Raw genomic sequence first — 16627 nt, 5'->3', positions numbered from 1 at the left:
GGAGAACTGTTGGAGGCAAGAGAAGGAGACGGGCAGATTAGGAAAAGTCAGGTCAAGGAGCAAGTGCTGTCCTGATTGCCTAGATTGCACTTCCTTTCCTGTAATCCACAGGCTAAGGCATTAGCATTATTTATTTTGAATGTTCATGTGACTCTTGTTGTTCTTAGTGCACCTTCAGTTCCTTTGGTTAAGACTGCACCGGCAGTGATTTCCCTACACCCCCCCTGAATTTTCCCAACCACCCCCCCTGCCCAGTTTTATGAACTAGCTACATGCTAATTTAGTGACTGTTTGGAAATTTGAATTGAAATTGAAACATTAATGCACACTTTAAAAGCATATAAAGTGTATGATAAAATATGTGTATCTGAAAAAGTATGATAGATTTGAAAAGTATGAACATAGACTAACTTCCTTATACAGCTGTTGTTTTTTACGACAGTGTCAGTGCATTCATTTCCGTGATGTTGGCTAACCTAATAATTTCAAATTATGATTTGTAAGAAAAGTCTAAATGAGCTCTCCCTGACAGCTCGTGATGAGCTGCGGGCTGGGGGGAAAGGCTTCGAGACCAGATTGTATTTACATTCACACCTAATCTACCTAGGTATCCAGCAAATGGAGCTGTGTTTCCCAAGTGATAGATTTTGGCTGGGGTTGGGTTACAAATGACTTGAATGTGTGTGTGTGTGTGTGTGTATGTGTGTGTGGTGGGGGGGGGTAAATGAAATGTTGTTTTTCTTATTATATGAGTAAAGGGCAGTAGAACTGTACTTAGCCTGTGTTGATTGAGCGCATCAAGAGAGAGGGTGGGGACAGGTGTTTTGCTTGATGGTCTGCCTGTGTCACAAGTACGATTTGACTGCTCCTCTCCACAGTTTAAAGACAGAGCTGATTAGGCTCCATAGAGAGTCTTTTGTTTTGTTAAGTGACCACTACAGCTTAAATCACTGATAATGAGGTCTAAGTGACAGGTTTCAGGGTAACAGCCGTGTTAGTCTGTATTCGCAAAAAGAAAAGGAGTACTTGTGGCACCTTAGAGACTAACCAATTTATTTGAGCATGAGCTTTCGTGAGCTACAGCTCACTTCATCGGATGCATACCGTGGAAACTGCAGCAGACTTTATATACACACAGAGATCATAAAACAATACCTCCTCCCACCCCACTGTCCTGCTGGTAATAGCTTATCTAAAGTGATCATCAAGTTGGGCCATTTCCAGCACAAATCCAGGTTTTCTCACCCTCCACCCCCCCACACACAAACTCACTGTGAACAGAGTTTGTTGGTACAGAGAAGAGGGCCTCTCAATCAGGTCCATCTTGGGGGGCAGGGAGGCCAGACCACATCTGCGCCTCCTTCCATTTCCCCAGCCAGCTCCCAAACGGAAACTCTCCAGCCCCTCCTCTGGCCTTTGTCTCTTTCCCGGGCCAGGAGGACACCTGATCTCTTTGTTCTCCAACACCTTCAGTTGGCACCTGGCAGGGGAGGGGCCCAGGCCATCGGTTGCCAGGAGACAGGGAGTTGGCCGGTCTCTGTGCTGAAGGCATCACACCTGCCCTCTAGGGCTCTGCAACAATCATACCCCCTTATTCCCCCACCTAGATACTTAAGAAATGCATAGGGGAAACTGAGGCACACACAGAGGAGTCAGAGAAAACATGAAGAACAATCCCACTTCATCACAGTGCTAAATAAAAAAACCCTTCATAATCATTAACTTTTTTTTGTTCTACACATAAAAGCACACAACTCATATTTTAATATCCATAGTCTTAACCTTTCTAATGTGATGGATGTGCCCTCTCTCCACCACCGCAGCAGCCCCCAGGATGGGGATGGGAAGAAGCGGGGTTCTCTCCCCCACCGCAGGAGCCCCTGAGTTCGGGCTGGAAAGGATGGGGGCGGGGCAAGGGGGCTCGCCCATGCCAGAGCAGCCACAGAGCTGAAGCTGGAAAGGAAGAGGGTCTCTCTCCAGCAGCCGCAGCCCTGGAGCCTCTTTCTCTGGCCACCGTAGCCCTGCACGTCCCAAATTCCCCCCACCCCCTCTTCTCACACATCCTCTGCCCCCCCCCCCCCACGCAGATGTGTACTCAGAATGCTCACACCTACCCCCTATTCCCCTCAAGGCCACCATCTCACCTTACATGTGCACCTTCTCCAGGGTCCAATGGTCCCTTATAGCGTTGTTGGGCATACGACCGAAGGGGAAGTCACCATCTGCCAACCACTGCACTATGAGACTATAATGAACAGAGGAGTCTGTGTCCAAATGGCAGCCAGTGCCTGGATCAATGGAATTCCCGTTGCTACTATGCAGACTGGGAACATATTTGCATTAACCTTTTGTGGCGGCAACAAGGTAGATCAGTTGTTTTGTGAAATCCCCCAGCTCCTCCACCTCGCCTGCTCTGACGCAGACCTCGGTGAAGTTGTTGTTATTTCTCTTAGTGTGCTTTTAGGTTTAATCTGCTTTGCTTTAAAATTGTGTCATATGTTCAGATCTTCAAAACAGTGCTGAGAATCCCCTCTGAGCCGGGCCAGCATAAAGCCCTCTCCACCTGCCTCCCTCACCTCCTTGTGACCTCCTTGTTACTTTGCACTGGTATTTTTGCCTACCTGAAACCCACCTCCAGCTCAACATCAGGTCTGGATCTCATGGTGACTGTTCTCGATTCTGTGGTTCCTCCAGCATCTACAGCAACAGTCATCTACAGCATGAGGAACATGGAGATAAAAAGTGCCCTGAGGAAACTGACTGAGGGGAAGTTATTTAAGAAGAATAAAATTTCCAGATTTCTCCCATGACTATGTTTGCATACTGTGCTTCTTTACAGATATAATCAACTGATGGCATTATTGTCTCCACGAGAATGGGATGTGCAGTCATTTTGCGCAAAACCTTTATGTTCACGGTAGTAATAATCCCGACTAAGCTCACTGAAGTCAGTGGAGTTACTCTAGGTTTACACCGGTGTAAATTAGATAAGAATCTATCTATCTAAAAAAACACTTGTTAACACAGAGCTGAGGTCACCTGGTCATAGTTCTTTCCATACCAGAACATTAAGTTCAGCAATCCTTAAACTTTGGAAACCCAAGAAATACAGAGTTAAGGTACCTGCTCACATAACCTTAACTCTGCCCCCAGGAGCTGACAGTAGCTGCTGGGAATTAGCTGCATGTACTCCAGCTGCATTCACTGTGCTCGTTTTAGCTGTGTTGAGTAGTGGAGGCAGTAGGTGGAGCAAGTAGATGGAGGTGTGATTGTGATATGAGGAGATTTTGGGATGAGCTGAGGAGCATCACAGAGCCATGATTGTGATCTAACAAGATCTGGGTCTGCGTCCCCCTATGGGTGTGATCAAAGGAGAGAGGTGCACCTGTTCCTTGAGGGTCCCGTCTGCATCAATTCAATACAGAACTGGGTTGTGGTAGGTTGTGTCAGGAGCAGGGCACTGGTGTCTTCTTACCTCAGGTATAGCCAGTAGTGAAGTGGGATACGAGGGCAGGCTGTGGATTTAATGACGGGTAGGGAATTATAAATAGAGGTGGTCTCCTGTGGGCAAGTGTGAAGGGGCTGATTTTCTTATAAGTACTCCTCATTAAACATTATTTAGCAAAGATTTGTTATGACTATCTTACTCCATTGCTCATTTACAAACAGCTCATCAAAAGTACTCGGTGTTTGGACTTTGAGCTGTATTGACCGGATACATTTTAAACATGCTCTGTTTTGTTGCTCTGAATAAATGGACTTATCATACATGGGTTCCTGAAAAACCAAGGGGCTAATTCTCAGCTGGTTTAAATTGTCATCGCTCTGTTGAAGTCAATCGATCTCTGAGAATTTACACCAGCTGAGGATCTGGTCCAAACACTCACGTTTATGAAATTAAAACTCACTTTGAATATTCTGTACAAAGGCCCTGATTCTGCAGCCACTTCAGCACATTCTAAACTTTAAGCATGAGTGGCCCCATTGAAGGTTTAAAGAAAAACTTATACTTAAGTCCCTATTGGTTATGGGTTAGGGTTATGGATAGGGCTTAAGGATAACCCCAAACTGGTGTCAGACCCTCACACTGTACAAGTTATTCTCCTTTCCCAATCAAATAAAGCCCTGCAATTGGTGCACTGGAATTATTCTCCCTTTCTGGGTTCTGGATGATTAACATGAAATAATAGTTTATCCCAAGGCCAGAATCTCTGGGTCTTCATCTCCAAACTCACCAGTACAGTGTGCCACTTCCTCACCAACCTCTCCCTCCTGGACGTCCTGCTCACCAGCATGGTCATCCCCATGGTGAGCAATCAGGAGACGAGTTCCTTCCCTAGCTACCATGCCCAGGCCTACTTCCACTTCCTGATGGACTGCATGGAGTTCTTCCTCTTTCATATCATGTCCTTCGACTTCCAAATGGCCATCTCATACCTGCTGCAATACCTCACTATCGTGCAATCAGATCTGCCTCTGGCTGGTGGCTGCCTCATGGCGACGGGTAACATTTGCAAAAGCACTTCTGTTCCATTTCCAAAAATGCCTTAGTCACTCAGGCCAGATTTTTAAAGGTATTTAGGTGCGTTGTGAGATTTTCAAAAACATCACTTAACACCCATTGATTTCTATAGGTATTAAGCATGTAGGTTCTTTAGGTAATCCTCCATAGGCACCTAAATACCTTTAAAAATATGGCCGTATTATATGTAGAAGTGCCAAAGTCACTTTTGAAAATAAGACTTAGGTACCTAAATAACTTGGTGGGGGATGATAATTTTACCCAATGGCAGTAAATGGAGGAGAATCTGTGTGCGTGGAAGTGTGTGTGTGTTTATATGAGAAGAAGAGGGAGAATGTCTAGCGAGACAATGTCTAGCCAGGTCTACACTGGAAAAGTTTTGCTGATATAGCAATACAAACAAGCTCTCCTGCTGTAAATGGACTAGTAGTTTTGCTGGTATTGCTTACACTGGTTCTCTGAGAGAAACAAGCCACACCACAGAAGCATTTGTAAGCTGGCTTAACCATGTTTACATGAGGGGTTTTACCGGTATAGAAATGTTGCCCAAAAAATCACACTTCCAAGCTGACATTGCTCTGATGGTGAAAGTTTCTAGTGTCAATCTGGCTTATGTGTTTCTTTTTGTGAGATTACATTCTAAGTGCAATGTACTGAGACACTGCTTTCAGTGTGCGTTTGCTAGTCAAGTACACTGCTCACATGTGTGTTGTTGTCAGTGTACATTATTGTGAGTGTATACCTGAGTTGAAATCAATGTGCATGTGAGTTTTCTATTCCTGTGTGTGTCCTTGACAATGTACAATATCATGTGTTTATTACGAAAATATTGTGTCACTTTTGTGTGTGTTGTCAGTGCTTCTTCTGGCATGCAAGTGTGCGTTATTGTTGTGTTTGTGAACACACAGTATTGTGTGTTTATTCGTGAAAAATATTGTGTGTCTACTGTGACAAAGCTCTGTCCTTGCCTCCATGGGTCCCGCATTTCCTGGCAGATTTCGCTAGCCTCCGAGGCTCACTGTGACCCTCCACTGTGACCTTCTCTCTCTAGAGACAAGGGTTACAGTCTACTGAGCCATTTTCATCATAAGCCAGCGAGGGAGGTGAGGAGAAGTTATCCTTCCTTGCACAGTCTCTGTTGTCTCCCAGTCTCAGTGATTAATCAGCGGGCAAAGGGGGCGGGGGAGGGGAAGCCCGGGCCCACCCTCTGCTCTGGGCTCCAGCCCAGGGACCCTAATAGTATCAGCTATGGTAGCTGACCTTTTGAAACATGACATGTACAATTCCCTGGGCTACTTCCCCCACAGCAGCCCTCAATTCCTCAAGCACCACTTCACCTTTACCTCAGGGCCTCCTTCCTTGTGCCTGATATGGTGTGTACTGCTCAGTCTCTCCAACAGCGCAACTTCCTCCCACAGCTCCTGACATGCACACCCACCTGACTGACTGGGAGGCTTTTAACTAGTTTCAGCCAGCCCCTGATTGGCTTCAGGTGTCCCAATCAACCTAGCCTTCTCCCTGCCTTCTGGAAAGTTCTTAATTGACCCCAGGTGTCTTAATTGACCTGGAACAACTGCCATTTCACTTATCCTAGTACCAGGGATTTGTTTAGCCTGGAGCTAATATATCTATCTCCTACTACTTTTCTATAGCCATCTGGCCTTGCCCCATCACACTACATATGTGTTGTGAATGTGGATTATTGTGTGTGTGTTTCTACGTGTACATAATTGTGTGTTTCTGGGCAAATATTATTTTGTGCATGTGTATGTTTGGAAGTGAACATTAATACGGACTTACCACTGAGCCTGGGATAAAAATCTAAAGCTGCAGCTCCTCAGACAGTGAGATTTTAGTCCATTCAAAGGTGACGCCTACAATGCATCATTTCTCACATGCCAAGTCCAGCTCATTTCAGGAGTCCTTCAACGTTTGTATTTGCTGTCTTGTTAATTTTAAAACAAAATTTGCAAGAATTATTTTGAGCCAAAATATTATTTTCAAATGTCACTTTTATTCTGCATCCTGAAAGGACTCCAGAATGGTGCAAAAAATTCCATATTTGGGTTTTATTTTCAAGGGAGTCTAAGGAAGTTCCTGCAGTCAATAGGAATTCAGAACTTGTTCCAGACCCAGATCCTCCAAGGTATTATGCACCCAGCTCTCATGGGACTTGGTTTTTGGTTTTGCCACTGACATACTTGATGGCTCTGGGCAATAGCCAATACGTGGTGCTTCACAGCAGGTGAAAAATCAACTCATCCAGTGCTGAACATGGAATGCAACTTATTCCTTATGCCTGGAGGCCAGCTCAGAAGAACTCAGTTCCCACTCAGGTATCAGCCTCATGATAGCCTCAAATGAAAGGAACTGTCATAACTCAACTCTCTAGATGGTCAGGAAAAAAAGTTCCATTATTCACTGCTCTGTCTATCTAAAGTGTCTATATGGCTGCCTTGACCACATTCCATCACAATGTTTTCTAATGTATAAATTGCAGGATTCACCAAACAAAATTTTCACAGAAAGTCTTCTGCAATACCTGCAATACGTGTAAGTGTGAGTGTGTGTGAATCAAGATGGCCCATTTAGACAGTTGACAAGAAGGTGTGAGGATACTTAACATAGGGAAATAGATTTGATATGTGTAATGACCCAGCCACTCCCAGTCTCTATTCAAAACCAAGTTAATGAACTGGAAGTAAAGAGACTGGGAGTGGCTGGGTCATTACACATATCAAATCAATTTCCCTATGTTAAGTATCCTCACACCTTCTTGTCAACTGTCTAAATGGGCCATCTTGATTATCACTACAAAAGTTTTTTTTCTTCTGATAATAGCTCATCTTAATTAATTAGCCTCTTACAGTTTGTATGGCAACATCCACCTTCTCTGTTTGTATGTGTATGTATCTTCTTACTATATGGTCCATTCTTTGCATGCGATGAAGTGAACTGTAGCCCACGAAAGCTTATGCTCTAATACATTTGTTAGTTTCTAAGGTGCCACAAGTACTCCTGTTTTTTTTGAGTAATGTTTTAGTAAGGTTATTTCATGTATATAGTTATGAAGCTGAAAATGTATCCTCATGGCTTAAAGCAAGCCCAAGGAAAAACTCTCCAGGAACATAGAGGCAGTTCACACCTCATCACGGCATGGATGGGACAAACCAAGCCCACTTCACAGGAACAATGGATACCGGCTTTGGCAGCAACAAAAGAATCTGTTTAGAACGGGGCAGGCAAACTTTTTGGCCTAAGGGCCGCATTGGGTTTCGGAAATTGTATGGAGGGCCGGTTAGGGGATGAGCCCCCACCCCCTATCTGCCCCCCTGCTTTTTGCCCCCTGATGGCCCCCCCCGGACTCCTGCCCCATCCAACCCCCCATTTCCTTACAGCCTCCCCGGGACCCCTGCCCAATCCAACCACCCCTTCTCTCTGTCCCCTGCCCATCCATGGAAACCCTGCCCCTGACTGTCTCCCTGCCACCTCATCCAAACCCCCTGGGACTCCTGCCCCATCCAACCACCCCTTCCCCAGTCCCCTGACTGCCCCCCGCCACCCCTCCACCCAACCCCCCAGTCCTTCCTTCCTGCCCCCCTGGGACCCCTTCCCCCATTCAACCCCACTGTTCCCTGACCCCTATCCACCTTCCCACACCCTCACCACCTCCCCGAACTCCCCTGCCCTCTATCCAACCCACCCTGCTCCCTGATCTTGCTGCCTGGAGGGAACGTCACACCATATAGAATTAAATTTTTAGTAGTAATACCTATAGTTTTAACTGGTATTTCACTGTAATTATTCATGATTCTTTTGCTTAATACATGTGTGGGTGTGTATGTGTTATTGGAAATCTAAAAAAGAGTTCATCTGTACTATTATTTTCTTTTTACTCTGATACTAATTTTGCATAAGTCACAAAAGGCTTGAAAGTTTTGAATGTGTAAAGAGAGCTTGGCTGTGAGGCAGTGGCAGGGGTCGAGCATGCTTCGCAGGTGGGGGGGCAGATCATTTGGCCTCTGTCCCCAGCAGCAGAGCCCGGGCAGGGAGTGGGCCACTGCTGTCTCCCAGCCAGGCTCTCTCAGGCAGAAGCAGCTCTGTCACACTCTGCACCAGGCTGCCATGGAGAGCGACCGAACATAAGAACAGCCATACTGGGTCAGACCAAAGGTTCATCTAGCCCAGTGTCCTGTCTTCCAGTAGTGTTCAATGCCAGGTGCACAGAGGGAATGAACAGAACAGGTAATCATCAAGTGATCCATCCCCTGTCGCCCATTTCCAGCTTCTGGCAAACACAGGTTAGGAACACCATCCCTGCCCATCCTGGCTAATAGCCATCAATGGACCTATCCTCCATGAATTTATCTAGTTCTTTTTTGAACCCTGTTATAGTTGGCTTTCACAACATCCTCCGGCAAGGAATTCCACAGGTTGACTGTGTGTTAGGTGAAAAAATACTTCCTTTTGTTTGTTTTAAATCTGCTGCCTATTAATTTCATTTGGTGACCTCTAGTTCTTGTGGTATGAGAAATAACACTTCCTTATGTACTTTCTCCACACTAGTCCTGATTGTATAGACCTCTATCGTATCCCCTCCTTAGTCATCTCTTTTCCAAGCTGAAAAGTCCCAGTCTTATTAATCTCTCCTCTTACAGAAGCCGTTCCATACCCCTAATCATGTTTATTGCCATTTTCTGAACCTTTTCCAATTCCAGTATATCTTTTTTGAGATGGGGTGAACACATCTGCACACAGTATTCAATATGTGGGTGTACCATGGATTAATATAGAGGCAACATATTTTCTGTCCTATTATCTATCCCTTTCTTAATAATTCCCAGCATTCTGTTCACTTTTTTGACTGCTGCTGCACATTCAGTGGATGTTTTCAGAGAACTATCCCCAATGACTCCAAGATCTCTTTCTTGAGCTGTAACAGCTAATTTAGACCCCATCATTTTATAGGTATAGTTAGGATTATGTTTTCCAGTGTGCATTACTTTGCATTTATCAACACTGAATTTCATCTGCTATTTTGTTGCCCAGTCACCCAATTTTGAGAGATCATTTTGTAGCTCTTCGCAGTCTGCCTGGGACTTAACTATCTTAAGTAGTTTTACATCATCTGCAAATTTTGCCACCTCACTGTTTACCCCTTTTTCCAGATCAGTTATGAATATGTTAAATAGGACTGGGCCCAGTACAGACCCCTGGGGGACACCATTATTTACCTCTCTCCATTCTGAAAACTGACCATTTATTCCTACTCTTTGTTTTCTATCTTTTAATCAGTTACCAATCCATAAGAGTACCTTCCCTCTTATCCCATGACTGCTTACTTTCCTTAAGAGCCTTTGGTGAGAGACTTTGCCCTGGTCTACACTAGGAGTTGAGGTCGAATTTAGCAGCGTTAAATCGATTTAACCCTGCACCCGTCTACACGATGAAGCCCTTTTTTTTGACTTAAAGGGCTCTTAAAATCAATTTCCTTACTCCACCCCCAACAAGGAGATTAGCGCTTAAATCGGCCTTGCCGGGTCGAATTTGGGGTACTGTGGACGCAATTAGACGGTATTGGCCTCCGGGAGCTATCCCAGAGTGCTCTATTGTGACCGCTCTGGACAGCACTCTCAACTCAGATGCATTGGCCAGGTAGACAGGAAAAGGCCTGCGAACTTTTGAATTTCCATTTCTTGTTTGCATGGTCACCTGCAGCTTGCCACGCTGGCCAGAGCTCATTAGCAGAGGTGACCATGATGGAGTCCCAGAATCGCAAAAGAGCTCCAGCATGGACCGAACGGGAGGTGCAGGATCTGATCGCTGTATGGGGAGAGGAATCCATGCTATCGGAACTCTGTTCCAGTTTTTGAAATGCCAAAACATTTGTCAAAATCTCCCAGGGCATGAAGGACAGGGGCCATAACAGGGACCCGAAGCAGTGCCGTGTGAAACTTAAGGAGCTGAGGCAAGCCTACCAGAAAACCAGAGAGGCAAACGGCCGCTCCGGGTCAGAGCCCTAAACATGCCGCTTCTATGATGAGCTGCATGCCATTTTAGGGGGTTCAGCCACCATTACCCCAGCCGTGTTGTTTGACTCCTTCAATGGAGATGGAGGCAACACAGAAGCAGGTTTTGGGGACGAGGAAGATGATGTTGATGAAGTTGTAGATAGCTCACAGCAAGCAAGCAGAGAAACCGGTTTTCCCGACAGCCAGGAACTGTTTCTCACCCTGGACCTGGAGCCAGTACCCCCCGAAACCACCCAAGGCTGCCTCCCGGACCTGCCAGGCGGAGATGGGACCTCTGGTGAGTGTACCTTTTAAAATACTATACATGGTTTAAAAACAAGCATGTTTAATGATTAATTTGCCCTGGAAGTTGCAGCTCTCCTGGATGTACTCCCAAAGCCTTTGCAAAAGGTTTCTGGGGAGGGCAGCCTTATTCCATCCACCATGGTAGGACATTTTACCACTCCAGGCCAGTAGCACATACTCGGGAATCATTGTAGAACAAAGCATTGCAGTGTATGTTTGCTGGCATTCAAACAACATCCATTCTTTATCTCTCTGTGTTATCCTCAGGAGAGTGATAACATTCATGGTCACCTGGTTAAAACAGGGTGCTTTTCTGAAGGAGACATTCAGAGGTGCCCGTTCCTGCTGGGCTGTTTGCCTGTGGCTGAACAGAAATGTTCCCCACTGTTAGCCACTGGGAGGGGTAAGGGGTGAGGGGCTAGCCACGTGGTGGGGGGAGGCAAAATGCGACCTTGGAACGAAAGCACGTGCTGTGTATGTAATGTTAACAGCGAGGTTTACCGTGAAAGAGTGTACCCATTGTTCTATAAAATGTGTCTTTTTAAATACCACTGTTCTTTTTCTTTTCTCTACCAGCTGCATGTGTTTCAAGGATCACAGGATCTTCTCCTTCCCAGAGGGTAGCAAAGATTAGAAGGTGAAAAAAACACACTCGTGATGAAATGTTCTGTGAGCTCATGCTGTCCTCCCACACTGACAGAGCACAGACGAATGCGTGGAGGCAGACAATGTCAGAGTGCAGGAAAGCACAAAATGACCAGGAGGAGAGGTGGCAGGCTGAAGAGAGTAAGTGGAGGGTGAAGAGAGGGCTGAAGCTGAAAGGTGGCGGCAGCGTGATGAGAGGAGGCAGGATTCAATGCTGAGGCTGCTGGAGGATCAAACTAATGCGCTCCAGCGCACAGTTGAGCTGCAGGAAAGGCAGCAGGAGCACAGACCGCCACTACAGCCCCTGTGTAACCAACCACCCTCCTCCCCAAGTTCCATAGCCTCCACACCCAGACGCCCAAGAACGTGGTGGGGGGGGCCTCTGGCCACCCAGCAACTCCACCCCAGAGGATTGCCCAAGCAACAAAAGGCTGGCATTCAATAAGTTTTAAACTTTTAAAGTGCTGTGTGGCCTTGTCCTTCCCTCCTCCACCAGCCCTCCTGGTGCTTCTCTCCTCCACCACCCCTCCCAGGCTACCTTGGCAGTTATCCCCCTATTTGTGTGATGAATGAATAAAGAATGCATGAATGTGAAGCAACAATGACTTTATTGCCTCTGCAAGTGGTGATGGAAGGGAGGAGGGAAGGGTGCTTAGCTTACAGGGAAGTAGAGTGAACCAAGGGGCGGGGGGGTTTCATCAAGGAGAAACAAAGAGAACTTTCACACCGTAGCCTGGCCAGTCATGAAACTGGTTTTCAAAGCGTCTCTGATGCGCACCGAGCCCTCCTGTGCTCTTCTAACTGGTGCCGGTCTGCACGTAACCAGCAGCCAGGCGATTTGCCCAAGCTCCCACCCTGCCATAAATGTCTCCCCCTTACTCTCACAGAAAATGTGGAGCGCACAGCAAACGGTAATAACAGTGGGAATATTGGTTTTGCTGAGGTCTAAGCGAGTCAGTAAACTGCGCCAGCGCACCTTTAAACATCCAAATGCACATTCTACCACCATTCTGCACTTGCTCAGTCTGTAGCTGAACAGCTCCTGACTACTGTCCAGGCTGCCTGTGTACGGCTTCATGAGCCATGGCATTAAGGGGTAGGCTGGGTCCCCAAGGATAACTATAGGCATTTCAACATCCCCAACGGTTATTTTCTGGTCTGGGAATAAAGTCCCTTCTTGCGGCTTTTGAAACAGACCAGAGTTCCTGAAGATGCGAGCGTCATGTACCTTTCCCGGCCATCCCATGTTGATGTTGATGAAACGTCCCTTGTGATCCACCAGTGCTTGCAGCATTATTGAAAAGTACCCCTTGCGGTTTATGTACTCGCCGGCTTGGTGCTCCGGTGCCAAGATAGGGATATGGGTTCCGTGTGTGGCCCCACCACAGTTAGGGAATCCCATTGCAGCAAAGCCATCCACTATGACCTGCACATTTCCCAGGGTCACTACCCTTGATATCAGCAGATCTTTGATTGCGTTGGCTACTTGCATCACAGCAGCCCCCACAGTAGATTTGCCCACTCCAAATTGATTCCTGACTGACCGGTAGCTGTCTGGCGTTGCAAGCTTCCACAGGGCTATTGCCACTCACTTCTCAACTGTGAGGGCTGCTCTCATCTTGGTATTCATGCGCTTCAGGGCAGGGGAAAGCAAGTCACAAAGTTCCATGAAAGTGCCCTTATGCATGCAAAAGTTTCGCAGCCACTGGGAATCGTCCCAGACCTGCAACACTATGCGGTCCCACCAGTCTGTGCTTGTTTCCCAGGCCCAGAATCGGCGTTCCACGGCATGAACCTGCCCCATTAGCACCATGATGCCTGCATTGCCAGGGCCCATGCTTTGAGAGAAGTCTGTGTCCATGTCCTCATCACTCTCATCACCATGCTGACGTCGCCTACTCGCCCGGTTTCGCTTTGCCAGGTTCTGGTGCTGCATATACTGCTGGATAATGCGTGTGATGTTTAATGTGCTCCTGTCATAAATATAAAGGGAAGGGTAAACACCTTTAAAATCCCTCCTGGCTAGAGGAAAAACCCTTTCACCTGTAAAGGGCTAAGAAGCTAGGATAACTTCGCTGGCACCTGACCAAAATGACCAATGAGGAGACAAGCTTTTTTCAAAGCTGGGGGGAGAAACAAAGGTTCTCTCTGTCTGTGTGATGCTTTTGCCGGCGACAGAACAGGCATGGAGTCTTAGAACTTAGTAAGTAATCGAGCTAGATATGCGTTAGATTCTGTTTTCTTTAAATGGCTGATAAAATAAGCTGTGCTGAATGGAATGTAGATTCCTGTTTTTGTGTCTTTTTGTAACTTAAGGTTTTGCCTAGAGGGATTCTCTATGTTTTGAATCTGATTACCCTGTAAGGTATGTACCATCCTGATTTTACAGCGGTGATTCTTTTACTTTTTCTTCCATTAAAATTCTTCCTGTAAGAACCTGATTGTTTTTTGTTCTTAAGATCCAAGGGTTTGGGTCTGTGTTCACCTATGCAAATTGGTGAGGATTTTTATCAAGCCTTTCCCAGGAAAGGGGGTGTAGGGTTTGGGGAGGATTTTGGGGGGAAAGACATTTCCAAGCAGGCTCTTTCCCGATTATATATTTGTTAGATGCTTGGTGGATGCAGCAAAAAAAGTCTAAGGGCAAAAGGTAAAATAGTTTGTACCTTGGGGAAGTTTTAACCTAAGCTGGTAAAAATAAGCTTAGGGGGTTTTCATGCAGGTCCCCACATCTGTATCCTTGAGTTCAGAGTGGGGAAGGAACCTTGACAGTTCCTAATTGCCAAAGTGATCTGAGTGGGCTCCGGGCTTGCTGTGGTATGGCGTCTGCACAGAAAAAAGGCGAGGAACGATTGTCTGCCATTGCTCTGATGGAGGGAGGGGTGACTGATGACATGGCTTACAGGGTTGGCTTACAGGGAATTAAAATCAACAAAGGGGGTGGCTTTACATCAAGGAAAAACAAAAACAACTGTCACACAGAATGGCCCCCTCAAGGATTGAACTCAAAACCCTGGGTTTAGCAGGCCAATGCTCAACCCACTAAACTATCCCTCCCTCTGGTATTTCACGCAGGACTGAATCTCCATTAAAGTTTTCAAGGTCCCCCTGACAGACCTCACCAAAACGATTGTCGGCTGTTGATTTCACGGAGGAAGGGAGGAGCAAATGAATACATAACAAATCTGGTCTATTTCTTGTTTTGATCCACTCCATCTATCTTTTACATCTTTGGCTGGCAGCAGACAGTGCAGTAGGACTGCAAGCCATCCACATCTCCTGGCTGCTGGGCAGAAGATGGTGCAATAGGACTGCTAGCCATCTTCATCTCCTGCCTGCTCACCATAACATGGTACAATAGGACTGCCTGCAGGACTAAAGAGAATGACTTGGTTGAGTCACTCCTAATTTAGTCCCTGCGCCCATATCTGCCCAGGCGCTCCTGACCAACCTTACCGAGGTGGCCAGGAGCACCTCGGACATGATGAGGATGGTTTTCAGGCCTATTGCACCATCTGCTGCCACAAGGCAATGGGTTGCTGCTGCTGTGTAGCAATGCAGTACCGTGTCTGCCAGCACCCAGGAGACATATGGTGACAGTGAGCTGAGCGGGCTCCATGCTTGCCGTGGTATGGCATCTGCACAGGTAACTCAGGAAAAAAGGTGTGAAACGATTGTTTGCTGTTGCTTTCACAGAGGGAGGGAGGGAGGGCTTGATGACATGTACCCAGAACCACCAGCGACAATGTTTTTTGCCCCATCAGATGTTGGGATCTCAACCCAGAATTCCAATGGGCGGCGGAGACTGCGGGAACTGTGAGATAGCTACCCACAGTGCAACACTCCAGAAGTCGACGCTAGCCTCGGTACTGTGGAAGCACTCCGCCGAGTTAATGCACTTAGAGCATTTTGTGTGGGGACACACACAATCGACTATATAAAAACGATTTCTAAAAAACTGACTTCTATACATTCGACCTAATTTCGTAGTGTAGACATACCCTAAGTGCCTTATTCCACTTTATGTCAGTGGGAGTTGGGTGCCTCAATACCTTTGAGGACCTAGGCCCTATTGGCTAAAGATCTCTCTATCAGAACCATTTAACTTCCAGACAGAGGTTTAGAAAAAAGGAAGTGTGATGCTTCCTCCCCTAAGCACTTAGCACAGGATGTTACTGGACACGACAGTGGAACCTGATGCAAGTTTTATTCCAAAACTGTTTATTGTGTCAAAACTGGCCCCGGTGTCCAGGTAGCAAGGAGCTGTAGTATAATGTGCTGGGAAGGCAGTTGCTATTCTTTATTCTCTCTGCTTACTAATTTGGTAATGCATAAGGATGGTTCTACTTACTTACAAAGCAGCATGACAGCAATCAACTGTTCAAGCTTGAGAAGTGCATAATTTACATGCTATGAAGCATTTATAAGCCAAATTGATTTCTCATGAGTATTACACAGAGGTATGTGTCCATGCATTTGGTTGCATTATAAGATGTGTTTTGATTGTGCCTAGTTTGACAAGCGAATCAGATCATGTCACATCTGTGATCTGTTCTCATCATTATTTACCACCCCACTGTCATCTGCAAACTTTGTCGGTAATTATTTTATACTTTCTTCCAAGTCACTGAATATTGAAAAATATTGACTAGCATTGGGCCAAGAACCAATCCCTGCAGGATTCCATTGGAAACACCCTCACTCATTGATGACTCTTTGTTAGATCTATCTGCGCACACATACACTCTCTCTCTCTCTCTCTCACTGCACAGGAAGATGCCCCCTCCCTACAAGGCCTCTGGAGGGACACAGTTCAGTGGGGAATTAGCACTGGGGCCTCTGCCACTTGGCAGGGTAGAACAGTCAGTAACCTCAGAGCCCAGTCCCTCAGGCAGGGTGGGGCACCAAACAGTCAGGAGGCTCTGGCCTCTAGTCAGGATCAATGTTCCCTCTATTTTTTTCTATCCATGTGCAGAATGAATTTTGTTATGTGCTCTAAGGTATGTGTGGATGTGCTCCACCAGTAGAAACAAAAAACCTAGATATAAAATATATTTTTAAAAAGTTACCATTGGGATAATTATTCCAGCCAGGACAGGTTAGGTATTTTAGAACTCACTAGTCAAAGAATTAAATTTAAGCGTAA

Source organism: Caretta caretta, chromosome 14 (genome assembly GCF_965140235.1).
Source record: "Caretta caretta isolate rCarCar2 chromosome 14, rCarCar1.hap1, whole genome shotgun sequence".
Classification (NCBI taxonomy): Eukaryota; Metazoa; Chordata; order Testudines; family Cheloniidae; genus Caretta; species Caretta caretta.
This window is presented reverse-complemented; position numbering follows the sequence as displayed.